Genomic DNA, 21,271 nt, shown 5'->3' with positions numbered 1-21,271 from the left:
CATCTTGCATACAGATTTGTTAACAAAAAGCTGATCTAATAGCATTTAAGTCAGTGCTGCTTGTGTAAGAATCCCAGATGAAAAGAAGCTTGAATTCCTCTGTCCTCTTCATGCTCCCTTTATTCACTGTTTACTTTCTCCTGTGAATTTTTTAATTCTCCAATGTCACTGTAATGGTGTCATGAATAACTGACTCAATTTTTTCTCATTTAATCATTAATTCAAGAAAAATAGCAGGGGTTAGGGGATATGCATTCTGTAATTCACTGCACTTGAGAGCAGGGGCAAAATGACTTTTCCTTTGTGGGAAGCCAGCAGAAAGGTCTTAGATCTTGCTGCTCGCTCTTAGAACAGTTGGGAGAATGGAGGCAGATGGCTACATCTGTTGATTTTTTGATTGGAATATCCCAATGTCCATTTAATTATTTCTTCTTTCTGTGGAACAGAGTTTCTACACTGAACGTTTTCCAGATTGCACAGAAACAAAGAGAACTGAATTTCAGTCAGGATGACTTGGAAGAAAAAGCAAAGAATGGGGAATCAGAATCAGTGAGTGCTGTTCCTTACTCTGCTTAAAAAAAAAACAACAAAAAAAAAACAAAAACCATTAACAAGCCCAGGAGTTTCTGTTAGTTTCCCTTCTAGATAACTAATCCACAGAGAAAATATGAGACTTAGTGTATTTGTCTTCACTTAGTGCTTCATAAATAGGAGGTACTAAAAAATGCAAAAGATTTCAAAAGATGGAACTAAATGATAATGATCGTTTCTTCTGTGTTGAAGTTTGATGTGCACAAAATCTTATTAATTATTTTCCAATCAAAAGTAATACTTCTGTCTTTAAAAGAAAAAAAAAATGAGCAAAGAAACATGACCCAGAGCTTCTTCAGGACATTTTATACTCCTGTTGTCTGATGTGAGGTAAATACTGAGGTTTTGTGTGATGATGTGCAGCTGTTGTTGTAGACTACTGTGTATATTGATTATTCTGTCAATCTGCTGGGAAGCCTAGGAATGGTGAGTCACTGCACACCCGACTCTACTTTTCCATGACTGGCGGTTTCTATACCTGTCTGACATTGGGCATCTTATCTTCCAGGAAACACAGAACATACAGATGTTTGCTGTTCTTGCTTTTTTGTGGTCAAGCCTTTCTCATAGAAGCCAGTCTAGAAAAGAGCATAGAAACTAGAACAGAAAATATATCTATAGCTGTTTATGGGGAAGGGAAGATAGCCTTTTAGTATTTTAGTTGTGGTCTCTTCTCAAGCTTCTCTGTACAGGCAGACTTTTCTTAAAAAATTTATAAAAATCTCCCATTTACAGTCTAGTCTCAGCTTTGCCATGTTAATATACTTTAAAGGAGTGGTCTGCAATGAGCAGTACAAGATGATTATAAAAGGATGGATGGATGATAATTTTGGTGAAGCTCTGTAAGCGTCTCCTATACATCTCTTTTTAGTTTATCTGATTACCCATTTTATCACTGATATTAGATACAGTTATGATTTGCATTTTCTGGAAGGGTAAATGTGTAATGCTATAAATTATTCATTACACATGTATTTTCATCAGAACAGAAGAAAATAAACAGCGTGAAAAACAGTAATAAAGGCAATGAAACCTGTATTAGAGTCCATTCTTACTAAGGTACAGACAGTCCTAAGAGATTGCCCCAAATTGTCCGCAAACATATTCTACTTCCTTTTATTAAGAAAAAGCATTTTCATTTAGCAGTGCATTTTACTGATCTCCTGTGGAGCAAGCAACTGAAGTAAGGTTTAAGCATAATTGGCACTTTATGAATGGTACGGAGTTACACTAATATGTAACCACTGGTTTGTTTTTTTTCTCATCTAAATCTTGCTGAATAGACTCATTCGTCCAATGAAAATGTTAACTTAGTTTTTGCAAGAGTGATTCACATCATAATAATTTAGGGGCCTACTTAAATACAAAATATATTGAAAATGTGTTTATAAGTAACTGTTTTTTTTGTTGTTGTTGCAATTTTATGCTTTAATAACAAGTTTAAAACTCTTGGCTAAGTGTAATGAAGCATTTAATTCAGTGGTTGTGTTCTGTCTGTGAGCCTATGGCTGTCATTGCTAATACATAATTAACATTCTAATATCTTAGCTGATATGGAGTTAAAGTCAGGACATACAATAAAATCTGTCATTGCTTGTTACATTTCATAAAACAAAAAATATTACCCCAGAATTCAAAAACTGCAAAACTGGGAAAAGTAGACAGTTTTGATCTCTAAGGCTTAAATAAAACAATTCTACACAAAATGTTGTGAAGATATTAAGAGAAAAAGGATACTCCGTAGACAAGGATAGATTCATACTTTTTCTGACCTTGGAAAACTGTAATATCTTACTGATCTTATTCTTTTGAGAAACTCATTCTTAGTGCGAGGCCCTGCTTCCCGAGAGTTTCATCAGTGCAGTGTATGTAATAGGAATTTGGCAAGAGAACTCAGTTATGTCTGTAATATCATAGACAATTCAGATTGCAAGGCAGCAGAGAACATCTCTAGTCCAAGCCCCAGCTTAGAGTCAGGTCAGCTATTGGATTGGGCCAGAAAGCACAGACTTCCTTGGCGGCCTCTTCTGCTGCTTGACTACACTCATGGAAAAAGGTTTTTCATGATGTTGAATCTGAACCTCTTGCTTCTGCCCATTGCACCATGCAGCACTGAGAAGAGTTTGGTTGTCCTTCCCATCACCTCCCATAGGAGCAGGCAGGCTGCTGCTAAGTCACCTGAAGCCATCTCTTCTCTGGCGAACAAGCCCAGCTCCCTCAGCCTCTCCTCACAGGACAAATGCTACAGTTGCCAACCGTCTTGGTAGCCCTTTACTGAACATGTTCATCTTTCTTGCACTGGGACCCCAAACTGGAATCAGCACTGCAGATGTGGTTTAACATGTATAGCAGAGGCATATAATTGCTGCCTTTGATCTGCCATCTATGCTGGTGTTAGCACAGACCAGGATGCTGTTGGCTTTCTTTGCTGCTGAGGCATGTTGTAAAGCACGGTGCCCACCAAGACTCCCTGGACGTCATCAGCACAGCTACTTTACTGCTTGCTAGGAGGCATGCTGGAAAGTTCAGAACTGAAAATGAAGATACGAAATATTTTATTCCAATTTCCAAACAGGACATTTTGATGTATTTTTTTGTTCCTTCTGTTTTCTTTGAGCAATGAATACCCCATTACATTGATCTAATTTTGCAAAGTTATGACAGAATTGAACATCATCCTGTCTGCACTTCTTACTTAAATCAGTTGTTAACTATTAGCCTGTCCTCTTTCTTGGGAAGGTCCTCTTTTGAAAGGTTTAAATAATGTTGCATTTATTCAATTAAATTTGACTGAAATCTATTATGCTTCTCATACTTTACTGAGAAATTATGGGAGGGGAAAGTATAACATCTAAGCCACCTGTGCAGAAAGAAAAATGGTATGACGAGGAAAAGTGAAGCAAAAATAGTATCTGCCAGAAGTCCAGCAGTTATTCTTTGGCAACTGACTTGCAAAATTGACAGAACTTTTGTACGTAGGTCACACTGGTATAGAAATAAACAAAGCACTTATGCAAGCATTTTGTGCAGGACTCTGTGGACTTCATAGCTTGTTGTTTTGCTGTTTGTCATGAGAAAGGACAACAGATTGGAAGAAGCCAGCATTAAACCATAAATTAATGAACTGTAATGTCTTTAAATCCCATTGTGAGCTAATGTTAGATTGTCATTGGTTAAATGCTTTCAAGGACTGATACTAATAATACTCCAAAGTGAGAGATGTCAGTTCCCTAATGGAATGGGGCCATTCAAGCAATATATTTGAAGACTGGTCAGCAAGCTAGTGGGAGCAAAGTGTATGCATGGAGACAAGGGAAAAAGAAGATCAGAGGATCAGTACTTAATCTGTCCATCTTAGATTGTCAGAAATGAGAGAAAAGAACAGTTTTTCACAAGAACATTTTGTCCTGCTGGGCTTGTGTGATGCTTCAGTTCCAGGAACAAAAGCAACAAGGGAAGATTATTATTACAATGCTGCTCTGAAAGTGAAATAAGGGGAATTAAATTTTCTTTTCTCTAAATACAAAACAGCAGTTGGTTAAAAAAAAAAATCTATCTATATTTGTGTCTTCCAATTCTATGCTAGCATTCAACTCACAGGTTGTTTAAAAATTTTCTTACTAAATTCACTTCACTCCCCATCCTTATGGATGGGCATCAATTTCTGCTATTTTTTGCTGCATTTACTTGAAAAATACAGGTTGGAAATAAAGAAAAAAATAACTCTTCTAATGAAAAATAAGAGGTATTGTAGTAGAATGTGATAGAATGATGGAATTTAGCCAGTTCATGGATTAATAACTAGTAATAAGACAGGACTTGAAGCTATATACTACTCAGTCTGTATAACTGCAGAGTATTTCTCTTTCATCTTGAGGAGGTGAAATTACATTTAGGGCAGGGCAGAACTCTCTGGTCTACAGAGGTACACCCTCTTTCTCTGTCTTTCTACAGTTATGATCCATAGGTGCTAAAATCTTCTTTTGGGCCTGACACCATTCTCTCTGAGCTAAGTTAGCCATGGTAGAAAATGGGATTGGTGTTGGGTACTAGCAGAATGCTGCACTGAGAAAGCTGTGTGATGGTTTTGAAAGGTTTTAGGACTGCTTGAAAAGTGTGAAGCTGGCTTGTATTGATTCTCAGAAGGCAGTGCAGCGAATACTGAGGGAGAATGTTTGATATTTGTATTCAGGGAACTATTGGAAGCTCTGCCTAAACCCAGCTGTGTTTCTGGGCAATGAAAATGCTTATGTATTTACCACAGGTACTAGTAGTGTGTGTGCTCAGGCAACATCTTGACACCTGTTGTTACAAGAAGGGGATTGTTTTGTGAGAAGCTAACGAAGGAAAGGCTTCTATTTTAAATTGAGCTGTGATAACCCAGGATATGTATACAGTTGCTGTCTGGTAAGAGTAACATAGCTCTTAAAAGAAGAAAAAACAAAAAAACCTCTAGACCAAACCAGAACCCTGTCGTGACAGAGCTCAACTAGTGATTCAGCCTTGGCCTAGGAATATACAACTCTACAAATGTCATGAAACCAAAGAGTTGCATCTCTTCACTACTGGAAGAGGAGGTGAGCAGAACATGACCTGGTGAGGCGTGTAGAGTAACATGCCCCATAATCAAGTTGGGAGATATACATACAACATGAGAAGCTATTTTATGTGTCCCAGGGAAGATTCCCTCCTCCACTACTTACATGTTATGATTCTCTATGGCTTTGGCTGAACATTTTTCATGGTTTTAAGGACACTTCAAAATACGGAGTTGACTACATGATTATTCAGCCTTTATTAGTCTCAGTTGTACATTGGTGTCAGATTCCTTTCTTTGAAAATGGAAAGAAAAGAAAAACACCCTGTGTGTCCACAGCAATCTATTCAAAACCAAATGGTAAATTTACAATGGCCAAAAAGGTAACATAGTGAATACACAGCAGGGTCATGTTCCAGTTAAAATTTTGAGAGAGATGGATGTTCCTTTCAAACCATTTTACTGGTTAAATGTAATCACACAAAGTAGACCAGTCCTCACAGATTTTTAGAATGTGATATTGTAACCCATAAAAGGAATATATTAGTCTTTACATGAAAGATTGCCCCTTTCTCTTACAAGGTAGCATTTTCGTTCTGTTTCAAGATAGCATTTTGCGAGTGTTGCTTGAGAGCAAAGGAACAGTGAATTTTTATTTTTAATTTAACACAGAGCACATTGCTTGTGTTTGGCAAAATGCTGAATGCTTCTTGCTGAATCTAGGTTTAATGCCAGCTGATGACTGGTGAACATGGAAATCTGTGCTTAATCCTAAAATACATGTTTTGGGGTGGCCACCCCATACTTTAGTGAGTGAGGGAGAGTTGCATAACTGAAGATCACGTGTCTTTACTGCGATTTCTTTCATCCTGTCTGCAACTCCACACCTGCCTGTCTCCGTTCAATAAGAAATAAATTCCCCATATTCAAATCTGTCCTGCTCTGCATCCATTCAGTTCTCTTAGTTTTTTTTAAATCAGGGTTTGCTGTCTTTGTCTCTTCCTGGTCTTGCTGGGCAGAGTGATGTCAGTGTTTCCTCATACAGGGTGGGTGCTGCAGGTGAAAGGCTTGTAGGACTCATCTCTGCTCATTCCAGGGTAGGAGTTAGGCCAATTCTGATTCAAGCCTATCTGCTGCACTTCTTTCCTCCAGCCATTCCTCCTAGAGGAATAGCACGACTCCAAGGATGAGCTGTTTTTCCTGCTTTGGGGAAGACATTTAGCCAAAAGAAGCTTCTCAAAGGGAAACTGGAATTCATGTGAGAAGTGGAGAGCCACTCAGCCAGCTGCAGCCACAGTGGCGTGACTAGAGAATAGCACAGGCAATGCTGCAACGAGCAGGATGCTGCCAACTGTTACTTCATCTGCCTTGAGAGTTTGGAAGTAAAGAAGCAGAGAAAGGAAAGCACAGCCAAAGGCACTTAGATGTCATTAGAGTTATGTAAATCAGGAACGTTAAAAAGACAGAACTGAAGTGTTATTTCCCTCCTGAGGAGTTCTGAGGATAACTGAAAGGGAAGAGGGACGTCTTGAACAAAGATGAATTAAGTTTTTCTACAGTGTGAGATTTTGTGAGTAGACAGGAAATAACCTCGTATTAATGTCTCATTTTTCACAGAGAAATATAAATACACAATATAATTAAGAACAATGTTTTCAAAGGGTTCATACTTGACTTTAACATTTTACCTGTGCTGAGTGCTAGCCCCTGAAACAAAAATAAATGCATTTTGTGGATTTTTTTTTTGTTGTTACGTACCCAGAATGATTGAAGCAGTTTACTTTCAACTGCATATTACATGAATTATTTTGAGTTGTAAACAAGTATTTCAGAACTCTGAATAACTAGAAAAGCAGGGCTATTAAAGACCGCAAAAGATCATCTACTTCCCCAGCTCTTACCTTTAAAAGGCAGAATCCATCACACCATAGCTTTAAATATTGGGAAGGTGTTCCCTACAGATGTGGTAGCAAGGATGTTATTCAGCACAGTATTGGAAATCAGTGCAAAGCAACCTGCCCTGTGCAGCTGTAACTGTAGTGGGCATACGTGGCTGGTGAGATGATCAGTCTATTTGCTCAGTGCTTGGTGTTCATGCGCATTTCAGTCAGATGAAGATGGGACTGTGTTTAATAAACTGTATGCCTCCAGGTGTCCCTGATCTTTGCATAGAGGCTCAAAACTAGGAGGAGTTGAATTGTGGTAGTGTGCAGAAAACTACTCAGAAAAGCGTGGTCAGATTATTACATAGTTCTCTAGTGCATGTGGCTGGGGACAGGCAGTAGCACTTTACAAAACTTAGATCAGTGTTTCCTACGCTACAGATTTCAGCTTATGCCTCTCCTATTAATTTTATGGATGTTGATTCTTGGAAGCAGCGAAATTGCTTCTGATAAATTCTTTGTGATACCAGGCAAAGCATCAGTAGGAACATCAATAATCACATATAGGAAAAAATTAGCTCACCCAACTGGTCACAGGATCTCTGGTAACAGGGACATTCTTTGTCAGGCAGCAGCCTTTATCCAGGAGACATTCTCTCTTCAGAGGTTAGCCTTTAAATGAGCCTGGGGAGATGTGGACCCAGGGTCCACCCCTTCTGGTCATGTGGGAAGCACAGGTAAATTGCTTGCACCTGTGTTCCCTGGGCCAGCCTCTCCTCTAGTTGTGTTCAATCATCACGAGTTCAGCCTGTGACCTAACAGCCTGATGGGAACACAAAAATCTTACCTGGGTGTAAGGCACTGAGGATGGAGATACTAACATGTAGAAATGTGATTTCCTATGTGTAACCAGCCTACTGTAGGCAATGGTACTGCAAAGAGGGAGGTTTACTGTAATTAAAGCTCTTGGCAGTGTGCAGAGATACAGCAGATGAGGAGGCGGGAAGTTGACATAAGTGCTGGGGAGTGTCCAGCTGGGGGCAGTGCTGACTTCTATGGAAAAACTGTGTAGAGAGAAGTCAGCATTTAGCATAAGATAGAAAAGAGCCTGGGTCCAGCAAGTTTGTGGAAACGTTTTTGCCTGCAAAATCCTACCCCACAGAGATAACCAAGAAAGCTGCCTGTGGCTGCAAGGAATTCTGTCTGGGATTACTTTGCTTCTCGGGGACATTTTACAGCCTGCCTGTACACCTAAACATACTAATGTAATACTTCACTTTGCATGATCTGGTGCATTATGAACATAACCCTAATGCACAAAGCCTAGAAGTTGAGGCTGATGAAGGTTAGGACTGCTGATAAATCTGAGCATTTGTTACAGATGGTGGCTCTGGCATAATTTCTGGGCAAACTCCTGACTTCCAGTGGCAGCATAAAACTCAAAACATCAAAGTGAAGGGAGGATTCAGAACCTATTTGTAATTTTAAAAAACTTGTTCTGTCAAATGAAGTTGTCTTAACAACATATCTTAGTACTAAGAACGTGTGATCATTTTTGTTTTTCTGCAGAGATCTTAGATTTCAAGCGTTTGGAAAGGGATATGCTACAGAAGCTAGTTCAGAGGTGTGCCACCAGCCCTGGACATGTTTTTCTACATATGAAAAAAATTCCTTAATGTTGAGAATTTTTCTGACCAATGAAAGGACTTATTGCTTTGTATCCCATTGCGTACACACCACAGTGTCTTCTGAGAACCTGCTGCTGGGGGTAAGGACAGCAGTAATGTAACACAGATGTGGTATATTGTTACTAAGTTCATCAGAAATAGCCAGTCTGCATTGCCCATCAACTCAAGGATGCCCTGCTTGAAAGCTTGTATTTGAACTCTAAGTATTCCTAATGCAAAGAGTTGTTCTAACTACTTCATGAAGTTGTTTGAGATTCTCAGAGCTATTACTCACCAGTGGAACAAAATCTGCGATAAGGAGGAATACATGACAGCATTCTGAAAAATTGCTGAGTTTCAACTTTACAGTAAGATGCTGTTTGATGATATTGCCACATGACTATTTTTCAGACAAATCTGAAAAGTGTCTCAAAACGTTAACAGTAAGAAACTGTATAGGTGCCTGCTAATTGGACCATTCCCCCTGAGAGGCTTTTGACATCAGTCATAGACAAAACTAAGTCATACATTCATAACACTGTTTTATTCATAACTCTTAAGTGAGAGATACAGAAAGGTGAAGTATGCTTTTAGACATATAGGAGAAAGGATAAGCAATGGGATGCAGGTAGTGAAAAGATGCAAAATGATTCCCAGCTGAACAGAACCTCACCTGAAGAGCTGCAGTCCTGCTGAGGTCAGCAGTAACAGGGAGCATAGAGCCTTCACATCAAACAGGCAAGAAATGGGTGACCTTACTGAGCCTGGACTCAACTATAAATAAAAGAACAGCTGCTGCTTTCAGAATCGAAGTACGATAAAAAGCAGGGATTTACATCTTACAGTGAGTTTGGGACTCAGTGAGGCTCACAGACCATAACACACAGTGGGGGAGAAATCCTGTGACCTAAATCAGTGGCGGCTGCTGTATAACAGGCTTAGTAATTTCCTACACCTGTGTCAGGCAGCTGTTTGGGAACCACAGCAGTTCCTTGTGCTCTGGCACTGCAGTAGGTCCCACCAAGTTCTTGCAAGCATTGTAAATGGAGATTTTCCACTCTGAGAAGACAGTGTGTGATAATGTGTGCTGTTCTACCTTCACACTGCCATGAGGTGCAAGGAAGAGGCAGCCAGCTGTCTGCCCTCCTGCCTTAGTGGGGAGTATTATGCAGTTGTCTGGGTTAGAAAACTCTGAGCTTTTCGTGCTATTTCTCTGTGGTGCAAAAATTCCCTAGGTCTTCCACCAGGCAGCATTTGACAGCCTAGAAACAAATGCTGAGGCATTAAAAGCCAAATTTCTTATTCCCAGGTGATAGTCAACTGCCTTTCCACAGAGTTTTTGTGAAGTAATTATACTGCTCCAGTAGGTTTTTATAGCCTCTTTGCAGATATGTAAATATTTACCTAGAGTATAAAACCATGGAAAATCAGAATGTACATCTCAATCTCAGCTGTTCTGTAGCTTCATCTGGGAAAGGAGAGAGTTGGTCACTGTGCAGAGGTGCTATGTACCATCCCTTGAACACACTTGCCTTGGCTATGTTGATGTAAAATAAAACTGCTGCTAATTGCCCGCAAGTATGGGACTTCACCCTTGTGAGCAGTACAAAACCATGGAGATTTGGTTCATAAGATCTTAACTTTCACATCTTTTACTGAAGCAGCTAACGTTTTATGAGGCCTTAGAAACATTTGAGCAATTCTCCTGGTGCCTAAGGACCTAAAACAAGTCCTGACCGTGTGATCTCAGTTTTATTCTGCTGTTTGGTGAGCTTTTAAAGTGCCTTATACTGAGAATAACCGGTCCGCTCTTTGAGTTTCTTTTATTTATCTCCTTCACAGTGCCCTGTGAGAACACTGACTTAATGGCACTGGTTTCGTTGGTAAGTGATGTCTTCAGCTCAAATTAGAATATGTATTTGCATAAGGTAAGAAGGAAACATCTCATGCCCTGCTTAGAAATATTAGTTAGAAAGTAGTAAAGCATAATATAAAAGGAAGCTATTGAAGAAGTCATATAGAACAAAAGCAATGAATTTTTAAATTGCAAGAAACTCTCCTATACGGGCCCTGGAAAGACAAATCCAGAAATACTCTCAGAACAATATCAGAAAAAGGAAAAAAAAAATCCAAAAACTCAAACCTGAATAACATGGCACATGTCTTGTGAAGACAGTGATATCATAGATCCGAGCTACACTGTTTGTCTAGAATAGGGTAGGGGTGTGAGGAGTGTTACACTAAGGCCGCAGGTGTAAAGAATAAAACCCATTCTCCCAACAGGTGACCAACTATCCATAAAACAACTGAAAACAAGAGCTTGCCTTCTCCTGTCTGACATGGATCTTGTATTGTCTACACCTGCTTCTCATGTTTAGCTCATTTGTGTTTCTCTGCCTTCTTCATTTCAAGTAATGGATAAACATGTATGATGCTAGCATACTGAATTTAACACTCTGAAAGGACTGCTGATCACAAAGCAGCTGTAACTTAGCAAAGTGCTGGGCAGTATTTGAGGTAAGATGTTTCTTTACTGTTTTTACATTTTTCAGATAGCTATTTTTTCTTGATCCTGTGAGTGCCTTGAGGTACTCTGTCTCTCCTGAGACAACGGCATGTTAATGTACTGAAGTGGAAGGAGTGCTATTTCTGAATTCTTGTCTCTTTTAAACACTAAAAATTTCCTAATGTGTTGTTGCTGTTTTGCACAGCTGCTGTGATGCGTAAGCTTGTTTTAAATGTCTGTCTTCTGGCTGCTTGGAGTTACAGGAAGGCATGCAGCCATTGAAATTTTACTTCTGAAAGTAAAGACCTGGTGCATGACTTCTGGTGTATGGGCATTTCCTATGTTGTGTCTCATTGTTCTGACCTTGAATTCCTAAGACTGTCTTCAAAGATAACTGTCTGTCCTCGTCATAGACTCACAGACCGGTTTGGATTGGAAGGGACCTTAAAAAACATCTAGTTCCAAGCCCCTGCCTTGGGCAGGGCTGCCCCTTACCAGCTCAGGCTGCCCAGGACTCCATCCATCCTGGCCTTGAGCGCCTCCAGGGATGGGAAATCCACGGTTTCTCTAGGCAACCTATTCCAGTGCAGGGGTCGTTTATATTTGGTATGAAATAAGATGTATGTAAGAGGTTGTGAGAGAACCAGAAATCTTGCCTCCCTTTAGGCTCAGTTGGAAGTTTGATATTGACTTTAATGGGGCCTGAGGGCAAACAACAAATTTGCTGCTTAATTATTCCAAAAGGTAAAGCTTAGAGTTTCATGTTTATTTTCTACTTGCTGTTCTTCCTTCTTCCCCTGGCCTCCTTTCTTTAATTTATTTCATTAAAATAGCAGTTCTGTCAGTACTTCTTCTGCTTATGCCCAACACTAACTTTAGGCACAGGCAAAATAGAGTGTGGCTACTTACTTGGCTTCATGTTAGTGCTGGAAATGGTGATAGTGACAGTGACTGCTACTGAGAGGTGTCAGGATATATAGGGTGATACATAGTTGGATGAATAAAGCAAGATGATAAAAATCTTGTATTTGATCTTGTATTTCCTCCTCTTGAATGTTTGCCTTAGCTCTTCATTCCAGTTTTGCCCTTCACACTCTGGTAGCAAAAGTAATTGGGCCCTATTTTCTTCTCTAGTGTTAGTTAAATTGCTAAGAATACTCAAGGCAGTTTTGTTTATAGGCTCTTCTATAGTAATGGCCTAGGCTAATTTTATAGGAATTTAAAAAAAGCCCTTGTTCTTTTGACTTTTAAGCTAGATCCAACAGGCATTCAGCTTTTTAGAGACCTGTCTATTGATTTATAGTGCCATCAACTGAGTAATACCAGTGGGAGTCCTCTCTGCAGAATGCTCCAGTGCCGACAGACATTTTTGACAATTTCATGTTCTAGGATTTTTTAATGTTTCTCAGCTGTTTCACTGTTTATTTTTCTTTCTTAATAGGGCAAGTGGGAAGAAGTCTTCAAGTGTTTTTTGGTGTCTGCTTTTTTTTTAGATATTCAGAAAAGTGAAATTTAAATAAAAATGCTGCTTCCTTTGCTTTTATTAAATTCTAGGTTGTCCATATGAAACAGGGTTGTTCATGCCAAACTTTTAGGTTGACTAATAGTTTCTGGACCGTGCTCCAGGCTTGTCTATCTCTTGCACTGTTATTGCTTTGGTCTTGTTGAACACATTTTGCCTTTGGTTATACATATTTCAGTTGGTGCAATGGAAAAAAGGAATGAGTTTCTTTGAAGATAGCTGGAAAAGACTACAAAGATACTTGTTTAAAGATTTAGCAAGGGTCAATAGGAAATGCATTTTTGTCTCCTGGTAAATTTATTATGAGGCCACAGCACTAGTTAGTTGCATTATTTGAAAGCCATAGTTTGAAAAGTCTACTGTCTTCTGGGAACTTTTATAGGGGTTTCTATCTTCAAAACTTTTATGTGTCTGGGAGATGTAAAGCTCTGTAGCAATATTTATGCAAGTTTATTTTTTCCTCACAGCAAATAAGCTTGAATCAGCTACCACTGTGTGCTTAATGACGACACACGCTTTTCACTTGCATAGTGATAACTGGGCCTCTGAAATCAGTTGTGTTAGAAGTGGGGATTCCCTAAATACCAGATGGGGTGTGTGTGGGAGATGACTCAAAGGTATTCTAACAAGTAATTGGCATAAGCATCTGCTGACACTCTTTTTTTGAAGGTATGAAGTATCTCTTGCTCGCTGGTGGTGGTGGCTTCTACTTTATGTGGCATTCTGAAAGTCAGTCAAGGCTGAGGCTCTGAGCTTGTGAGTGCATCTCCAAAGCCAGGCTTCTGCAAATGTGCTTATGCTGCAAAGCTGCTGTTAAATCAGTTGCAGCTGTCCTGGGCTAGTTTGCTAAGGATTTATTCAGCTTCTTACATTACATTTGCAGTGCATGTTGTCATATGTGCATTGCTAGCACTGCCCAAATGAGCTAATTAAAATTTGTGCTGGGTTGCACTGTAGAGTCTAAGCCTGACTCAGCAGAAGAATGCTTACTTAGCATCTTAAAAACTCAGTCTACCTGAGTAAGGAGCTGCCTGTGGGAGTAGGAGGCTGTCCATCTCTGCATTCTGGTTGTTGAGGGTGTCGGGCCCTCAGTTTATCAGTCATTGGGATTTGTACATTTATTGAAGTGAAACAAACAAAACCTGCTTGCAAATATGCACATTAGATATGTCATTTTCATCTGCATTTATAAATATGCTGCTGTTTCTATTATTTCCCAAAATTATTGGTCAGCTGTCATTTTCAGTGATCACACCTGCTGAAATCCAGTGTGAAATAAATTATCTTCTGACCAAGATGGGTTCATTTGCCAAATGTTGCAGGGAGGCAGCCTGTCAGAAACTTACACTTAGATGAGAAGAAATGTCAGAGCTGACTATGTGTTAATTGCTGTACCAACAATACACTCACATCAGTAACCTTGCCTTTACGGGATCACAATAGAACTACTTCCGTGAACAATAGAAAAGATTGATATAGGCAGGTCATGTCAGCTTGCTTCTGTGGCCTGTTACGGGATTCCTCTGCCTTCCTCATAGCGACTTCTCCAGAGCTTATCCAACCTGTTACTAAAGAGGCCAAGAGATGGGCAATTTCAGTACAGCTCTTAGAAGGTATTTCTACAACTGAATGCTATTCTTGCAGTGTTTTTCCTGATGTTCATGTTACATTATAGTCTCTCTATTTTTTGTTTTCATTATAAATTATGACAATCATTGACATGAAAATATGTGCAGAAGCAGTTCCATTTTTACACTCATCTATACTATCTTAAAACTAAACTGATGCTCTCTGTAGATTCTGATCCTTTTTTAAAATCTAACACATGCTATCAAGTATGAACTATTGCACCAGGACTTACTATATACCAGTGTTACCACTGTAAGTATCCAGAAATGAAAGAAGTCTGATTTTTTTTTTTAATTGGTGCCTGGGTATGTGAATATTTTAGACAGAAGCAAAGCCAGTGTGATAAAATTGGTTGCATATAAGTATGACATCATGCGGTGAAAGGAGCTGTGCCGAAGAGTAGAATGATGATGGTGATTATTAGTATGACCAAGCAGATATTTCTACCAAAATGGAGAACTGTGAGGGTGTGTAGATAATCTAGCAATATGCAAGGGTCAATATCAGTATATCCTTCAGCCATTCAGTGTCATCTCAATGGTTATACAGGGCCACACAGCTTACAAAAACAGTAGTTTCTTTATCACATCCGCAGGTAATCATTCAGTCCCAATGTTTGTATTTATTAGTACAGTAAATAGAACAAAACTGCCACTGGGCATTCGTATAACTATTGAGTGTTGAGCTAAAGAAACCTCTGTCTTCCGCTTTTCAGATGCGTACACATTACACTCTGAAGTACAGCATCATCAATTTATGCAATGTAGTTGCTGTCATTTCAGATGATCTTTTCAAATTGCTTACTGTAAACTTAATGGGACAAATGAGTGAATGTAGTCTGAGGAGATGGGAATTATGTATCATCAAAGCAATGCATGAACTGTTGTGATATTATTCTTTGTGGGCTTTGTGGGTTGTTGGTTTTTTTTGGCTTTTTGTTTGCTTGTTTTGGAATGAACAGAAATTTTAGTTATATGTTACTGTGAGACTCCACTGAATTTTCTGGACAAATCTTGCAGTAAGTTCTATTTAATGCTTTCAGAAAATATCACTCAGATAATAGGAGTATGGGTACTCTTTTCTTTTACCTTATCCTTTAATCATACGCAGCTGTTTTCTCAAATGCTTCCGTTGTGTAACCTTTTGCAGGAACAAAGCAAATACAAGTCTGTGTGCTACCACAGCAGAATTAGAAATGTGCTCGTGTTCTTGCTTTCTCAGTTAGTTTGTGTTTGTTTTTCTCTAGACAGCATAATATTAATAACTCTATGGTGGATGGAAGCCTGATACTTAGTTAGAACCTGATTGCTAGTGTCGAGTGTTGGAAACCCTTAGGTTGCTCTGGTGGTTGGAGTCTGAAATATTTGGAACTAGAAGTCCTGTATGATTACCACTAGGTGATAATTAATCTCTGAGTTCTGTAGTTTATGTTCATGGGTGCTTTTGAAACCTAGTAACGGCTCCCTAGCTGGTGGCATCTGCTCTCAGCTTTGTTATAACGGGAGAGAACTGCTGCCATATGTGGCAACATGGTCTGTGTGCTGCAAACTGTGAGACAAGCAGAGTGGCTGCTCCCACCATTTAAAAACTATTCATTCTTGCTCCTAATAAATTGCAAATAGCAACTCAAATACTTGATTAAAAATAAATCCTACAGTGCTAAGGACTTGCAGTTAAAGCTTGCTTTGTCCGGTGGGAGCAGTCAAATAGAGAACTAAATGTATTGATTCCTATTTATTACTGCAATAAGATACCCAATCTAGTATGGAAAACTGTAGTAGAGCCCATTTTTGGTAACTAATAGTGTAAGTGCACCCCTGTAATGATACCTCAGGGGCAATGGCATGTCTTGAGCTTGTGTGCTTTTTTGTCTTTGCTTTTATGCAGATATCACTGAAAACTGGTTTCTGTTTAACCCTCAGCCTATTTTCAGTTCTACCCAGCTGCTTCTGCGGCTCTCCACCGAAGCTGACTCCTTTGTTGCTGTCCTCCCTTTGTGCATAATTTCTCTCAACTTGACCATTCCTTCATTTTGTCTTTTTCTCTCCCACTTCCCCCTTCTGATTGCAAGGCTTTTTGAAGTCCTACATAAACGGATGCTGAGATGCATCATTTGCTTATCAGAAAAATCTGTAGTCCCAGCTCTTCTTCAGGTCTCATTGATATGCACACAGTTGTTTTGCTTTGCATCTGGTTTCTGAGGCAGACATTTAATCTCTCTTAAGTAAACAAGGTCCACAAAAGCTGAGAAGCTTAGCCTTAGCACTTTTAGAAGTTGCTCTTTCAAATCCCTCTGTGGAGAAGGAGGAGAAATCAGTAAGTTTACTTGAATGAGAAACATTGTACGTAATCTTGCAAAATCCCCTAAACCACTGAGAGCTGCCAAGACGATTCTCTGGGTATCACCTGTGCTCTGCAGTAAAGAACAAGCCATGAGAGAGGCCAGATTACCTTCCAGGTAAATAGTCCCAGAGTCAGGAAACAGATAAATTTCTGTCTCTTTCACCTGCAGTTAAAAATTTGCAGGTAGAAACAGTGAACTTGCTTCACGACAACAACATTCTGTATCACAAATATGCAGCAACAGTCTGGTTAAAGAATGCTGTTGAGGTTGTGTGGCCGAAGCCTTGACAGGTATTCCCATAATGAAGAGTGGCTCTGCAACCTTACTTGACCTGTAGGAGTGTATTCTTCGCAATGTAATCCTTAATTGCATTTATTGTAGCGTTGTTCCCCTGTAGAGTATTGCCGTAGCCTATGCACAACAGGCATCTAATATAGGGATGGATTGGCAGTATAATAAATGCTGGTTGCTATAGCAAGCAAACAGAGTATATATAGTAATAACGTTGTTCAGAAACTGTTCTGGGCAACTACCATGACATTCAACTCCTGTCTCTGTGTCATACAAAGCCTTTCAGTTAGACTATGCTTTTCAGAGGTGATTACTAGTTCTGTGTGCACTTTAGTGTGCACTAGTTCTGTGTGCACTTTCTGCCTTGCGAAAGTACGAACTATTTAGAGATGCATTTAGAATCTAAAAGAACAATATGAAGATAAATAATAATAGAGTTGGAGGAAGAAAAGAGAGAGCACATATTCTGTCTTAAAAAAAAAAAAAGGCTTTCCAAGTGTTTGACATGGTTCGTTCTTCTTGCGGTAAGGGGTAGGACAAGAAAAACAGGGTTAAGCTAACATTGAGAGCACAAATTACTGATAACAAAAAAGGCTATCTTGAACATACTTAGAGAATTTTCACTTCCCTCGGTCTTTTAGGCTGTATGGCGCTTATCTGTCCAGTCTGCTTTTTTGTAAGTGATGTGTTTTAACTCTCTTTCTCATTTCTCTCACCTGAATATTCTTTGACTAAATTTTGTCACTCCTGAAGTGCCTTCCTCCAGACTGGTAGTGATACTCCTGATGAGGCTTTATCAATAGTGCTCTGTGCAACAAAAATACAGCTTCACATGTCTTGCTGGCTGTTTCCAGTGTGATAGAGAAAAGCAGGAATTTTTACTCCTATCTCACCTTGGATTTTAACAGGCACAGAATGTCTTTTTTTCACTGCTCTTGTTTTCAGAAATGGACAATCAATGTGGTTGTAGCTTTCCGAAATAATTCAGTTTGAGAAGGGGAAAAATGCTTCAAGCCAAGTAGTTGGAATCTGGTGATTACAGGTAACAGGAAAGCTCAAATAATTTTAAAATTAGCTAGACTCAATCTTGCCTATAATAAAGCTGTATGTAGTTCAAGTGTCTTTGCAGAGGTTCAGGCAGATTTTCAGTCAGGAGATCATATCATTATTTTCCCAGAGAAAGCCTAAATGTCTTTTCAGAATAAAGGAGGTCAGAAACTGGGCACAATGACATGAATTTTGCCAGACAGTAACTTCCACGGAAATATATTTTAGTGTTCAAGAAAAATAGCTTGTTCAGTGAATTGCTGTCTTCATGTCTTACACTATATAGGGGTTTGTGTGTACATTGGTTTTATTCTTTTGAGATCTTCCATGTAAGCTGGCTACATCCTTATCAGCACTGAAATCAGTATGAGGGGAATTTTGAGTCAATCTATTTCAGCTGTTTTCAAAGTCTTAAGATTTTTTGATAGTTCATTTAGTAGAAAACAAATTTTAAGAACTAGATGGTCAGTATAAACACATAAGATATATCCAGTACCTACTTCCCATATTTTGAGAAGCATTTTACTACCATAAAAACCAGTGTTTGATTCAGAGGCTCAGTAGTTCTAATGAATATTTCATGTACAAAGCAATGCCTTCTGTCAGCTGCTTCCTACATAGGCTTCTGGGTTTGTGTTGACAGGCCATGCAGGGGGTGCACCGTGGTTCTCGAGAAACTCATCAAGAATTTACAAGAACTCTTGTAGTACTTTATTCTGTGGTAAAACCTTCTGGTATCTACTTCTGAGTGATTATTTTCTGAAAGGTGGCAGAAGAAACTGACTTCCATAAACTGTTTTCCAAAAGTTGTGGTGTCCAATTTGTGTTACGCCTCGTTAAGTGAAACAGACTAGTAGTTCAGGGTTCTGGATGGTTTTCGAAAGTGGTCAGGCAATATGAAGCCTTGTTGCAGTCAGACTTATTAATGAGAGATCAATAAGCTGCTAGAGAAAGATACTACTTCATTATTATGTCACAATCAGTGTCAAGAGGAATAAGATTTAAGTTTTGAAAATGGTGACAGGGAAAAATGAAGGATAGTTTAAAAGTTGTCTTGCTGCCTCATTCGTGATCTTTCTCAAATATCAAGCCTGACTGGATTCAGATAATATAAAGGTTTACATTTTCTCTGATAAACTTGTAAGACTTCTCAGTGATGCTTCTGACATCCAGAAACGTGAATGTTGTAGAACTAGATACAATTCAGTATCTAGTTCTAATGAAAGGCTGAGAATAACACTCAGGTGTTTCATCCAGAAGATCAGATATGTGCTCAGTAGTGCTGAATTCTTGCCAGTGTTTGGTAGAACACTTAGACTCATAGAATCACTAAGGTTGGAAAAGGCCACTAAGGTAATCTAGTCCAGCTGTCAACCCATTCCTACCGTGCCCACTAACCATGTCCCTCAGTGCCACGTGTACATGTTTCTTGAACACCTCTGGGGACAGTGACTTCTCCACCTCCCTGGGCAGCCTGTTCTGGTGTATTACCAGTTCTGAGAATTTTTTTTCCTAATATCCAACCTGAATCTCCCGTGGCACAAATTAAGGCCATTACCTCGTTTGCAGGCCATTACCTTCATCTTGCTAGGTAAATGGAATATTTTTCTTCTTCATTTCATTATCTTTCATCCATCTTTGGTTATTGTCATTGGTGTGACTGAACAGAAACCATTTATCATGGTTCTTAATGATTCGTCAATAACTAATTAAGTCAGTGAAGTTCAGAAAGAGCTTGAAGATTGCTCCAGTACTGAAGGAAGGCATGCTGGAACTCTTGTAGGACAAAGAATAATTTTACTTAGTGACAAATACTGGTATTCTTCTCTTAACTGCTGCTTCAGACCATATTTGGTTGCCTACATATGCTAGACCTGATCCTATGTGAAAACTCCTAAGGAGAATTGCTTAGCTCTGGATGCCTTTGCTGTACTCATAGTTGATCCAATTTGGAAACAGTGCTGTGCGGAGCATCAGCATTTCTACCGTGTCTGGATTACTTTGATAAAAACATATAATGCTTTCACTTCATCTACTTTATGGAAGCATGAGTGAACTGAGCTGTTCTGACATTCTCCTAACCTGTTGAATGAAGAGATACTTCGTAATTGATAATCTTTCTTTAGTAAAGTTTCCTGTTACCTTTATGCAAGGTTGTGTATTTGTATCTACTCAACCTGGTTTTGATAGGGCTGATCTTTGCCTTGGCTTGTGGCACACTGAGGGGAATGTGTTGAACCCTAGAAAAATTATTCAAATCTGACTTTTGTGAAAACAACTAACAGCAGATCTACAGGATTTCTTTGGCTGCTTTAAACATCCTCCAACTGCTTTCATCTTGCAGTTGATATCCAAAAGACAAAGCCATATCTTAGGCTTGCTCCTAGCTAGTTCTGCAGCTATCTTGTTGTTGGAGTTGAAGGCTCAGAAGTGCATCCAGCCTGATAGTTTCTTCTCTGCTAATTGATAATAAATACCTCTGCATATCTGAAAAAAGCGCGCGCGCGCACACACACACACACACACCCCAACACACCAACAACAAATGTCCAAATCAACAAGAAAGAAACAACTAAAGAAACATTAAAAAACAGAATTCTGCTGAACTCCCCATAGAAATAACATTCATTCCCTTCTTTCTGTTTTGCACTCTGCAACAGTAACAGCAGCTCAGCCCTGGTATGAGTGAGAAGTCTGATATGTGAGGGTTACACAGCAGTGTAGTTTGGACTCTAAACAGAATCTCCAGACTCAAGCCCCTGGAGCCAGGGTCTATTATATGTTTTGGAAACGGTAGTCTTAAGCTAACAGGCTGGAGCAAAGCTGAAGGAATAATATCAAGATAAAGAGGATGCATTTGTAGAGTAAAGAATAAAAAACTATCTAATCAAATTGAAAGAATCTTTGCAGCCTGTGTTGCATACAGTTAGTGAGATAAGTGCTATGCTTTATTGCACTGGGACTTCATTGTACTGTGCAGGAGTTGCTATTGTTAAGAGCAGAGTGAGAAGAGAAAAAAAAAAAACCTCTGATCTTTGGCAATAAGTCACAGAGGTCATCCTCAGGAAGGAGAACAGACCATGCACGACAGCTTCTCTGCTGTCTCTCAGCACTGTAGATCAAAGAAGTTCTGTTGCTTTGGTGAAGACAACAAAACAACAACTTTCTTGTGCACTCATGCTCTCTAGAGATGTAACAGTGCCTGCCTGCTTGCTGACACCGGCCATGAAGACTTTTATTCTGATTAAAGGATT

At 39.3% G+C, this 21,271-nt stretch overlaps 1 long non-coding RNA gene across 2 annotated transcripts in view; it reads left to right on the top strand.

Moving 5' to 3' along the window:
* Positions 1–21,271, top strand: part of LOC110402010 — a 101,527-nt gene that overhangs the window by 23,867 nt on the left and 56,389 nt on the right. For both annotated transcript variants that reach the window (XR_002440798.1, XR_002440799.1), the window contains 4 exons: positions 447–549; positions 8,581–8,779; positions 10,521–10,561; positions 10,962–11,195. This is a non-coding gene — a long non-coding RNA (uncharacterized LOC110402010). The remainder of the gene's footprint in view (positions 1–446; positions 550–8,580; positions 8,780–10,520; positions 10,562–10,961; positions 11,196–21,271) is intronic.

The sequence above is a fragment of the Numida meleagris genome, chromosome 6, assembly GCF_002078875.1.
Source record: "Numida meleagris isolate 19003 breed g44 Domestic line chromosome 6, NumMel1.0, whole genome shotgun sequence".
In the NCBI taxonomy this organism is placed as follows: Eukaryota; Metazoa; Chordata; class Aves; order Galliformes; family Numididae; genus Numida; species Numida meleagris.
The sequence above is the reverse complement of the archived record's forward strand: the minus strand, read 5'-3'. Positions and strand labels throughout refer to the sequence as shown.